At 41.0% G+C, this 10,241-nt stretch overlaps 1 protein-coding gene across 1 annotated transcript in view; it reads right to left on the reverse strand.

Moving 5' to 3' along the window:
- The window catches only part of MAP2K4 (mitogen-activated protein kinase kinase 4), a 68,534-nt gene extending 58,582 nt beyond the window's left edge, over positions 1 to 9,952 (reverse strand). Inside the window, exon 1 of the mRNA XM_026075720.1 lies at positions 9,853 to 9,952. The gene's annotated coding sequence lies outside the window, so the exon portion shown is untranslated. The remainder of the gene's footprint in view (positions 1 to 9,852) is intronic.
- Between the last annotated feature and the right edge of the window lie 289 nt (positions 9,953 to 10,241).

A 10,241-nucleotide genomic window follows, 5' to 3' on the forward strand; every position in this document is an offset into this window, starting at 1 on the left:
CTCAACAGATCCCAGTGGCACTTTGGGGCACGGGCCACAGGTAACATACAGGTGCCACAAGAAATTTTTATCAAAAAGCTCAAGTCCCAAAGACACCTCATTGCTTGAGGAAGGAAGGGAGAAATTTGGGGGTTACTCTCCAGTACTTCCAGTTCCCAAATGGAATTCTGTGTCTCAGCCATACTTCTCAATCATGAAAAAATTACTGTTGAATATAGATAATTAGACCCTCTGAAGCTGGCCTGAACATCAAAGAAGGGTCAGAGATGGAAACACATCACACTTCATCTACAAGGTATGATATACAAGTTTTAGAATGGCTTATATTATTTGCTGGGTAAAATAGTAAAGCATAGAAACATACATTTTAAAAAAATTAGCAGTTAAAATAATCTGAAAATACATCAACAGTTAAAAATTTCATTGGAAAATCCAATATGAATGGACCTATGCTCCCTCATTTTCTCTCTAATCCTCCAGAGGAGACTAGGGTGTTTTTGTGTGCTGAATGCTTTYAAAATCTCTACGCAGCAGGCTTTTACAACCAGTTTACATATGAACATGTACACTGCTGTCCTTGCTAGGGGATGCAACACCTAGGAACAAAGGAAAGAAAAAAGGAGAGAAAAATGTGCTTGCGATATCAGAATAACACAAAGGGAACACAAGAGCTGATACTGATTCTGAAACTACTTGACCTACTTCCACTTTTCTTAAATAAGCATTGCATTTGTTACATCTTCATGTGAATTATAGCRCTATGCTAGGACCAGATGTGTTCTTCCTGATGTGTGAATAGAAAGCTGTAATTCAGGAATCCCTGGGGTCTACTAAATACTAATGTTACATCTGCTGCTCCAATAAGACCTAGTACATTTGAACAAGCAGGATCCAAGCAGTAAAAACAAATAAACCAAATTCTTACACCACACCAAGCTTTCAGTACTTCTGAAATCTTAAACTGCTTTCAAATAAAATCAGTGCCGTCCCTCACCTTAAACACATCAAGGATTCTGCCTTTCCAAATCTTTAAAGTTGGGAAGAAAATTTCTAAGTGGTCAAGAAGACAATTCTTACATCATCTTCCTTGTTAGACTACAGAAATTGTTACTGAAGTATTCACTTCACACTCAGGTTTATAAAGCTGGGCATCTAAACTGGGCTGATTAAGCATGAACCACTGCCACCCCAGGGCTCTGCTCTGCAGGTACCTCCAGAGCAGGAGTTYGGTCCTGAGCAGGCTGCAAGCACCTGGCTTTTGCCATGAGCGTGGACGGACTCRAGGATGACAACGCTTCTAGGAAAGGGCCTAACCAGCCACAAGTCACCCAGACATTCATGTCACTAGGCAAAAGGGAGATGTTGCTTTTTGAAAAGCGGGCACTAGAAAGAAATTCTGCAGGATACTTATATTCCAGGGAGACATTGCCAGCCCAGCCTTAGTGCTCTGTATAGACTCTTTTATATGGATAAATAGACAGCAGATTTGAGGACTAATAAAATCAAGTTCCCTTTGAAAATGAGCATTTCCACCTCACTTCTCTACCTCAKAATTTTCTTATCTCCACAGAAGTAAACGCTTCACTTCGCTCCACGTTTTGAATATAGGAAATATCATTCTGCACTGCAGAAAAAAATACGGTAATCAATCTTAAAACTATCGATCYTCAGAGAATCTCCTTAGAAATCATCCAGATTTCCCCGGAGAAGAAAAACTGTGGAGAATAGCACTAAAAACACCCTTACAGAAAACACAAAGTAGCCGTTCTGCCTCTATCGCTCCCAGATAGGACTACTCCCATGTTCCTGCTCCCTGCATGCCAGTGAAAACAGGCTTAAGGAGGCAGTGTGAGGAACTGAAGCCTTGAATTAAAAAAGTGCTGCAAATTCACAGGAGTTTCCTAGGTGTGTTTCAGACATCTAGTATCAACCGTCAGGGCAATACTCTTTCACACTGCCGGAGAGGCAGACTGCACAGGAACGTCAGAAAGAGGAATCAGTTTTACACCCACAGCACAAAGCTTGATAGCTGCAAGGTCAAACTCTGCTCCCAAATGAGCAGCTCTGACTACTGTTAGGTGCATGCGAGGGGCCAGGAGAACAGCACCTAACTACACAAGGGATGGGACAGGTAATTGGAAGTTAACCTCTGGACCACAGATTACTAGGAGATTCATACTGAATTCCTACCCCGTCACAAGCTTCTTGCTTAACCTTTACATTTTCCAAATTGTGTTACTCTCCGGTTTCCCATCTGCAAAATGAGGAACACAGATCTTTCTGCAACCATTTAGGCTTGCAAAACTAAATCAATGAACAAGTGTGAAGCACTCAAAACCCATGGTAACGGGAGCCAGATAAGCATTTAACATCAGGATCACTTAAACGAAGGTGATTAGATTTCCAGAAGTTCTGAGGACCCCAGGTCCCACTAGATTGGAAGGAAGCTACAGATGTTCAGCACATTTGAAAAATCAGTATGAATTAGCTTAATATAGATTTACAAGCTCCAAATTTTGGTCCCAAAAATGAAAGGCTCAAAATCAGAATCAGAGGGTTGAGGTACCAAAACCCGTGCAGACAGAAGCAAACAGTCCTACTAGGGCACTAGCACTTTAAAGGACATGGAGTTTCTACAGAAATGTATTTTGAGAAGCAGCATACACCAAAAAGCTCCCCTTCAGAGAACAGAATTACCGTGTTAGAGAAACTCTGAAACATAGAAGGTGAGAAAAAAAGAGCTTAAGGTAGCATGTTTAATCAAAATCTCACACCAGCTTTGGTAAAACCCTCTCCAAAGAGATCTACTTGAAATCTAAGACACTGAACACAGATGTTTTACAAACCATACCACCTCTTTGTCAACAAGGCCACAGAGATCACTGGCCAACTAAAATTGCTGTAAAATTCTGGAAAGAAACACAAATGTTAAATACTGACAAAACTCATCAATTTGTCAAGAAAGCTCCTGAAAAAATGTTGTGTAAAAAAACCATTGCTCTAGCACTTAAACTACAGTGATGTTCCTATTAAAAGTGCAAACCTATTAAAACATTTTCTGTGGACTCCCTCAAACATTTAAATGCTTCAGCTGAGTCCTGGTATCCATTTTACTTATACTTAATTGAAAATACAAACAAGTTTCCTGGTAACTACATTTAGATACTGCAACTTTTAGGAAATGTTGCAGAATGTTCACAGGGAAAAAAAAAAAAAAAAGAAATCAAATTCTTAACTGATATCTTTTCCACTGAAACCTATCTTTAAGACTTCCAGTCATCCAATCATGTAATAGGAAGGTATCATGCAACAGAGAGGTATCAGAAATCTGTAATAGCAAAGATGTGGAATAACTGTGATAGAAATGGGGAACAGACACAGAACTATTTACAGGTAATTTCACACAAGTAATTGCGAACATGACAGATTCAGGAACTTCCACTTCATGTTTTAATATTTTTCAGACAAACGTTAAAAATTCTCATAAGCAATTTCCTATGGAACTCAGCCAGCTGTAGGTTAGGCAGCTAGAGAGCAGCCTGAAACCAGGTGCCAAAAAGGTTTGGAAAAGTGTAAGAGGAGATTAGAAGAGAAAGAGACACTTGAGAGATACTTTGGGACAGACAGAAAAATCTTTTCCAGGTAATGACAGTCCTTAAACTATGCTGAAATAAAGGAAGCAGCAGAGTCTGAAGTTCAACTAACTGGACCTCAATTTGCTTCTGAGGAACCTAACCTCAAAGTCAGTTAAATAAATGTCTGACAACACATCTTTTGAGCATTTATCTAGAGAGTATGTGTGAACCTCTCAGATGTCACAAGAGGAAGAAGTGCACCATGCACCTCTAGAGTTTTAAGTGATGATGAACCCAGAAAAAGACATCTAAGCGCTACAGAGAGGCTACAGGYGAACAGATAGTTCAGAAGCTGGATTCATGATCATTAAAAGAGGTCATTTCACCTTGACAGCTTTCCAAATCAGACTGCAATGCGCTGTGCTCAAGTTCTAGAGAGGTGGTACCCCTAAAAGGCAACACATTTCCCAGCTAACAGACAAGATGCTCAAGTAATAACATACTGTGAAACAGATGCCAAACAAAATCCTTTGTGTATGCTCATTTCGTAGCAGGTGGATCTAAAATCTGTAGTCTAAAGTCAGGATCAAGACATCTGTACACCAGAAGAGTACAATGCTTTCCAGAAAACCAATAAACACATCTATAGCACAACCCAACAGCTTGGTTCCACTGAGGCCAATGAGAGCCAGCACAGCACAGACTGCCGCCAGGCAAACTTCCCATGCCCAACTATACCAGTCAAATCTCACAGTATTGTTCCAGTGCTAGTGGTATTTGAGCCTCCTTTCAGCAAAGGCCACCAGTCGTAACTAGCTCTGTAGAGCTTACATACAGATAATTAAGTAATCTAATTTTGCTTGTGACCTAAATCCTATTTGGATGCAGAACAGAGAAGGTAAAAGGTGGGACAGTTTCAATAAGTTGAAAGTAGCAATTAAAAAACAGTGGTTCTGAAATTTAAGGGATCACTCTAATCATGGCTTGTGCTCTCTAGCCTCTGTAGTATCTGTTAGAGCAAAACAAAGTTAGTGGTTTTTTAACCCTGTGTAAATCAGAAATGCAGTCTAAACTAATGAGGACATGCTGTGGTCTCAAGCAACACCTCTCCAGAGCATCCACTACTACCCAGTCTTTAGAGCACAGGAACCGCATACTAGCTTTCCTGAATTTGACCAGGCTTAAGCAGGTGCAGATGCTTTCCTGGATTGGAGCTTCAGCTGTCAATAAAATATTTACATCATCTCTAGATTGCACCCTTTCAAGTAAGAAYTTCACTCCCCAAAGATGGTTTAACTAGCTGAACAACCACACCGAACAGACATCGCCCTGCTTAACGTGGCATGCAAAACACAAATTTTATTTTTGCAGGCATAAACTGCTTAAATACTTTATTTTTCAAATTAATCTCTGTAATAAAGGCTTTATTCTGCCTTTACTCTGCATAGGTTGCATGCAAATTATGTACATTACCATGCTAGATGCTCTACAGACAGGCTGGGTAGCATATCATAACTAGAAAAAAAACATTCACTGCACTCATAAAATAGATTTGGTAGCAACAGTCACAGTTGCACTAAACAAGATGCTTATTCTTTTTAGCTTTTTTAAGTGGTCACGCTCATGCTTCATTAGTCACATGCAGCCATAGAACCAGAATTTGTCTTCATTTCAAAACTTCTGCCTTGACTCCTGATACTGAACACTTCAGCCTGGGACCTAGCCCTGGAAGATGCCATCAAAGGAACCAAAACCATCTCACCTTTCATAAGATTAGTTATTAGCTCAACTTCTCAGAAGTTCTGGATTTTAGCAGGCATCAGCCCTTTAAAGCATTACTATTAGGGCACAGATCATGATGAAAACTCAATTTTATTGCATAATATATTCTACTTGTGAAAGAAAACCACAGGCAATACAAGCTACATTAAGAGAATTTCAAAAGTCAGCTCAAGCTCTGCCCATCCACTCCACAGGGTCTGTACAGAAAAGCCATTTATAGTGGCTTTTAGTTGCAAAAAGGCAACACAACGCTCAATATCACCAAGAAGGGAGATTTCAGGGATCCATAGCCCAAATTACAGCAACTAGAAATGTACCTTGTTTCTAATCTCATTCAAAGCCAGTCTGAGTCAGTCTCCTATTTAAAGGTCACTTTAAAGCCCCCTCATTTTAACAGATGTTCTAATTCAGAAAATATTTTGGGCAAAATCCTAGCTCTACTGAAGATGCGGGGASTTTTGCAACCGACTTCGATGGGAGTAGCACTCAGTTCCATCCTCCAGCTTTGCACTGAGCTCTGTCAGCCTCCTCCTCGCTCAGTTTCCTGGCCATCTGTAATGAAGTGCTGCACCTTCAGAGATGTCCTAATGCAGCTGATAGCAGACTTAAAGGAAGGGGGAAGAAGGGCTCGGCAGAGAAGTGTGCTAGCAGGGGCAGAAGTCTGGAGTGCCATGGGCTGGGAGGGACAAAACAGGAGCAGTGGGGCCCTTGCCAGCCCCCCTTGCTGCCACTCAGCCACTGCAGCCCTGGCTGGCTCTCAGCTCCGAGGCCCACACCGAGATGACACTGCTAAGCTCCGAGGTCCCCACCACTCACAGGCTCCATCTGCTCCTGCACACTGCACAACTACCCCACTCTCCCCAACACGGTCTGACCTCTCTTAATGTTGCTCTGTAGCCTGGCCTAGTACCACTCTCCTTTGCTCCCTACAGATCCACGGCAGCACATCGCTTTATGATATATCCCAGAGGGATGCAGCCCCATCCTGAAAACTGAACTGTAAGACGTGGCTCAAAAAACACTGCAGAAGATGGGAAAGAAAAGACGGGGTGGTGAAGGGGAAATGATTTGGACAAGAAAATGATTTGAGAACCTGTGCTCCAATTTTCTCCATTAGGTAACAACTTTTCTCCATTTTCTCCATTAGGTAACAAGTGTGTGATCTACGATCTCTCTTTCCCAGGAAAGAGTATATCAGGGCACATCCTACATACTAACAAAAGAGTTTTTACCCATGCAAACAGTGAAGTTCTGGAAACGGCTTGCTAATAGGAGTACAACTGTCCTGATCCTATACCAGAGCTCACTAGGTTATAGAAGGTATTCTGTAACACACGGTTTGCAACAACAAAGAAGTACAGCTGATAGTCCAGAAGATTCCTAGGCTCCTAATAATGGCACATTTTGAAATTGGGATTTCATGGCATTTGAAATATTTATTCCAGATAGCATGCCAATAAAAACAAGCAACTAATAGGAATGAATGGAGTCATATATCAAACATACATCACTAGAGTAACCTTTCATTGCCTTCTGTGGAAACCAGACCAAGTGCTGGGCTTCAGTTCACTTCAGCCAACATGAGTATCACCTCCTCCTCGCAAAAGCTGAATTCTATCCCTGGCTTAGGGTTCTTCCCCAAATTATTTCCTCCATGCTCCCCAACTTCTTTTCCAACACTCCTAAGACCTCTCACACCAAGAAACAAACCCTAAAAACAAGACTGAACTCACACCTTGACAGGATATGTGAGGGCCATACACATTTCACAAGCGTATAAAGCCAAGAAGCAGTTCCACCAGACCAGCAAGAGAGATCACAGACTGCAGACAATTTTGGTCTCTGGTTGTTACACCTTTGCCTTGATGATGAGTATGGCCACAACTGATGATCTGAAATTTTAGAGGTCATGTCTGGCATGACATGCTTTCTCTCTTCTGCAGTGGTTTCTTTGCTCCAGTGATACAGTTTATATGGAGGCTTCCTCCTTTCTAACAAACAATGCACTAGTACAAAGAACCCCATTTTGTTACTTTGCTCTCTATTTACATAATAAGAATCCACATTCTTACCTGAATATCCACCAATCCAGCCTGATCAGTTCCCCGATCAAAACCTGTTAATCAAGCAAAATACAGCTAATAGGCAATTTACATCTTGTGGCACCTGCAGGTCACTAAACTGCCTCCTCTCAGCTCCCCAAAGGTTATTTCCAGAGCTCAGAGAAGAACAAGGCAAAAGCATATTTGATGAGAGGAAACTCTGCCCTTCTGGAGGCAGATACAACAGGATAGCCTCCGGATTGGTGGATCCAAGTCACAGAAACCGAAATTTCATGTGAGAAATTGACCTCTCTGTATCTTCAGATCCACCCATCTGGACCAATAGGATCTACACAGGGAAATCCACAAAAGAAGTGTCGAGCCAGCACCTGTCACGAGAAGTCAAACAGTACCAACAAGCCCAAGTCCACTCAATTCCATCAGGCTGAGGAAGAGAAAACACTTCAGTAAACAGAAGCACATCTTGAATTAAGAATGCATCTGAGCCAAGTGATCTGAAATATCCAGTTTAAATTTAAAGTCTAGAAAGTTTTCTAGACAACAGAGGAAAAAATATTCCAGCCTATCTGGCGAACCAGACAGGGAATGCAAATATATTGCTGTGATGCACCAACTGTGAGAGGAACAGTCTTGGGAGAAATGCATGACCAGAAGATGTGACCATTGCCTTTGAAGAACAGAATCCACTAGGGACAATATAAAGGACATGAGGATATAATAGCCATATCCAAGCTTATTCAACCTCCACACAAAGAAAGCAATCCAACCTGCAACATCCATCTCTTTCAACTAGGAATGGCTACAGCCTCCCAAGAAAGTTTTAGCGCAGACACATGACCTTCGTCTTCATTTTTTGACAGTTTAACAACTCTCATATCTGACCCAAAACATTTCCAAACCTTCAAAACCAGTTACACTATTAACCAGCCTAGAATCCAACCCCTGCCAACAACTGCAATCCCCACAGAGACAGAGCAGCACCTTCTTAATTGACAATGTTGACAAGCACTTGCACAAATATGGAATTTAAGATGTCACCAAATAACAATGGGAGTTCTTCCATTCTAGACAGGAACCACCGTGACTGCCAATGAATCCAAGACAGAGATCCATGTAGATAAACACAGAAAAGTCAAATCTCTAGAGAAGGCTGATGGTGGGAACTTGCCAGCTGAAACTAAATCCCTTATATAATGAAGTGAGGTAGGCTTGAGATAGGAAGGGGTCCAAGATGGGGGTCTAAAGAAAATTATTACGAGAGTTTGATGATGTTGAGGGAGAGACACAGAAAGTGAAAATATAAAGCCTAGCCCTACAACCAATAAAAAACTCTGTTTTAGAGAGGAAAAAGAGAGAGAAAGAGAGAGGGAGGACTTGCTGGAAAACTCACTTGGGGTGGTAAGAGTAATCTTCTAAAGTATTCATGTAAAAATCTTTAGATTTTTTAATCACCAGAAACATATTTCTAACACAGTAAAAGCTTGCTTGAAAATCTCCAGTATGAAAGAAGCTACCAGAAATAGGAACAGACCATAGAGAGTATATCCTGGGGAAGCAGAAGGAACTCAGCTAAAGGAAAGAGGCAGCAACATGCACAGCAAAGCAGAAGCACGCTATAACCAAGGACACCCCTGAAGAGTCCAGGCAGCAGGGAAAGCTTCACGTGCACTTTCTGAGACTTGCCATTGACAAAACTCTTGAGACCCAGTAGGGAACCTAAAGAGGAAAAATTTGGGGTATCTTTGCATGCTATCTCGGTTCTGCCAAATGTAGAGGCTGTGGGTGGGTCACCCATCAATCTAGATCGGTGGATCTGAGGATACAAAGCTAATATTTTCTGTGACGACGTATTATTATCAATGTCAGGAACAGCTCTGTGCCACGCTTACATTCAACTTTAGATAGGGATATGCCATAACTATCTACCTAGAAAATTTGGCGAGGGCTAAGCACTGCATAACTCCCTTAAATCTCCATTTTGGTAGAATTATATTCCTCAGTTCCTCATTGTGTATTTGAGTGCTAAAGATTCTATCACAGTTATGTCTTTCACAAGTAACACAGAAACAAGAACTTCTCTCTAATGAAAAGTAATAAGCACTGAATAAAGAGACAGGAAAATGACAGTGAATAGGTCCAGAAATTAATTACAGGCATAACTTGCATTATTAGCTCCAATTTAGCTAAAATTAAACAATTCTGGAAGACAGTAGCTCCAGTGTAAAACAGGATGATCCCAAACTTAACCTTTTTTCATTCTGAAAAAAAGTGGGGGAAAAAAAATTCACAAAAATTCTTCTACAGTGATTCAAACTCATAATTTGAACAATCTACAGATAACTGAAGAAATCAGACTGCTTTAAAAATAACACTGCGTTGGCTAAATAATTTCAAAGTTGTTCCACTAGTTGTGCCTTTGGCTTTATACTCACATGTGTGGATTTTGGAAAGGAACTCCAGAAGTATTTAGAGTAAATCTTGCTGTGGACTTGAAAGGTGGATTTGCAAAATTTAACTTCAGCGCTTTGCGTTTACCTGGGAGACAACGAACATAAAGTAAACTTTTTGTCAGCAACAAAATATTATTTTGTAAGAGCACCCGGAAATAAACAGGAAAAAAACAAACACACTGTAAGAAAAGGAAAACGTGTTTTACCACAACATTAACAAATAATAATTTCTGTGAGGAAAACAGGAGCGGAGAAATGGAGTCAGTTCTCATCCCAAGGTCTTCCTTGGTCTCACTCTGCGAGGCTGGTAGGTCACTTAGCAGAGGTGCTCAAAACGTCTTCTCTGACAACGGCAACGCAGGGAGCATCAG

This window comes from Apteryx rowi, unplaced genomic scaffold, assembly GCF_003343035.1.
Source record: "Apteryx rowi isolate R43461 unplaced genomic scaffold, aptRow1 scaffold_41, whole genome shotgun sequence".
Lineage (NCBI taxonomy): Eukaryota > Metazoa > Chordata > Aves > Apterygiformes > Apterygidae > Apteryx > Apteryx rowi.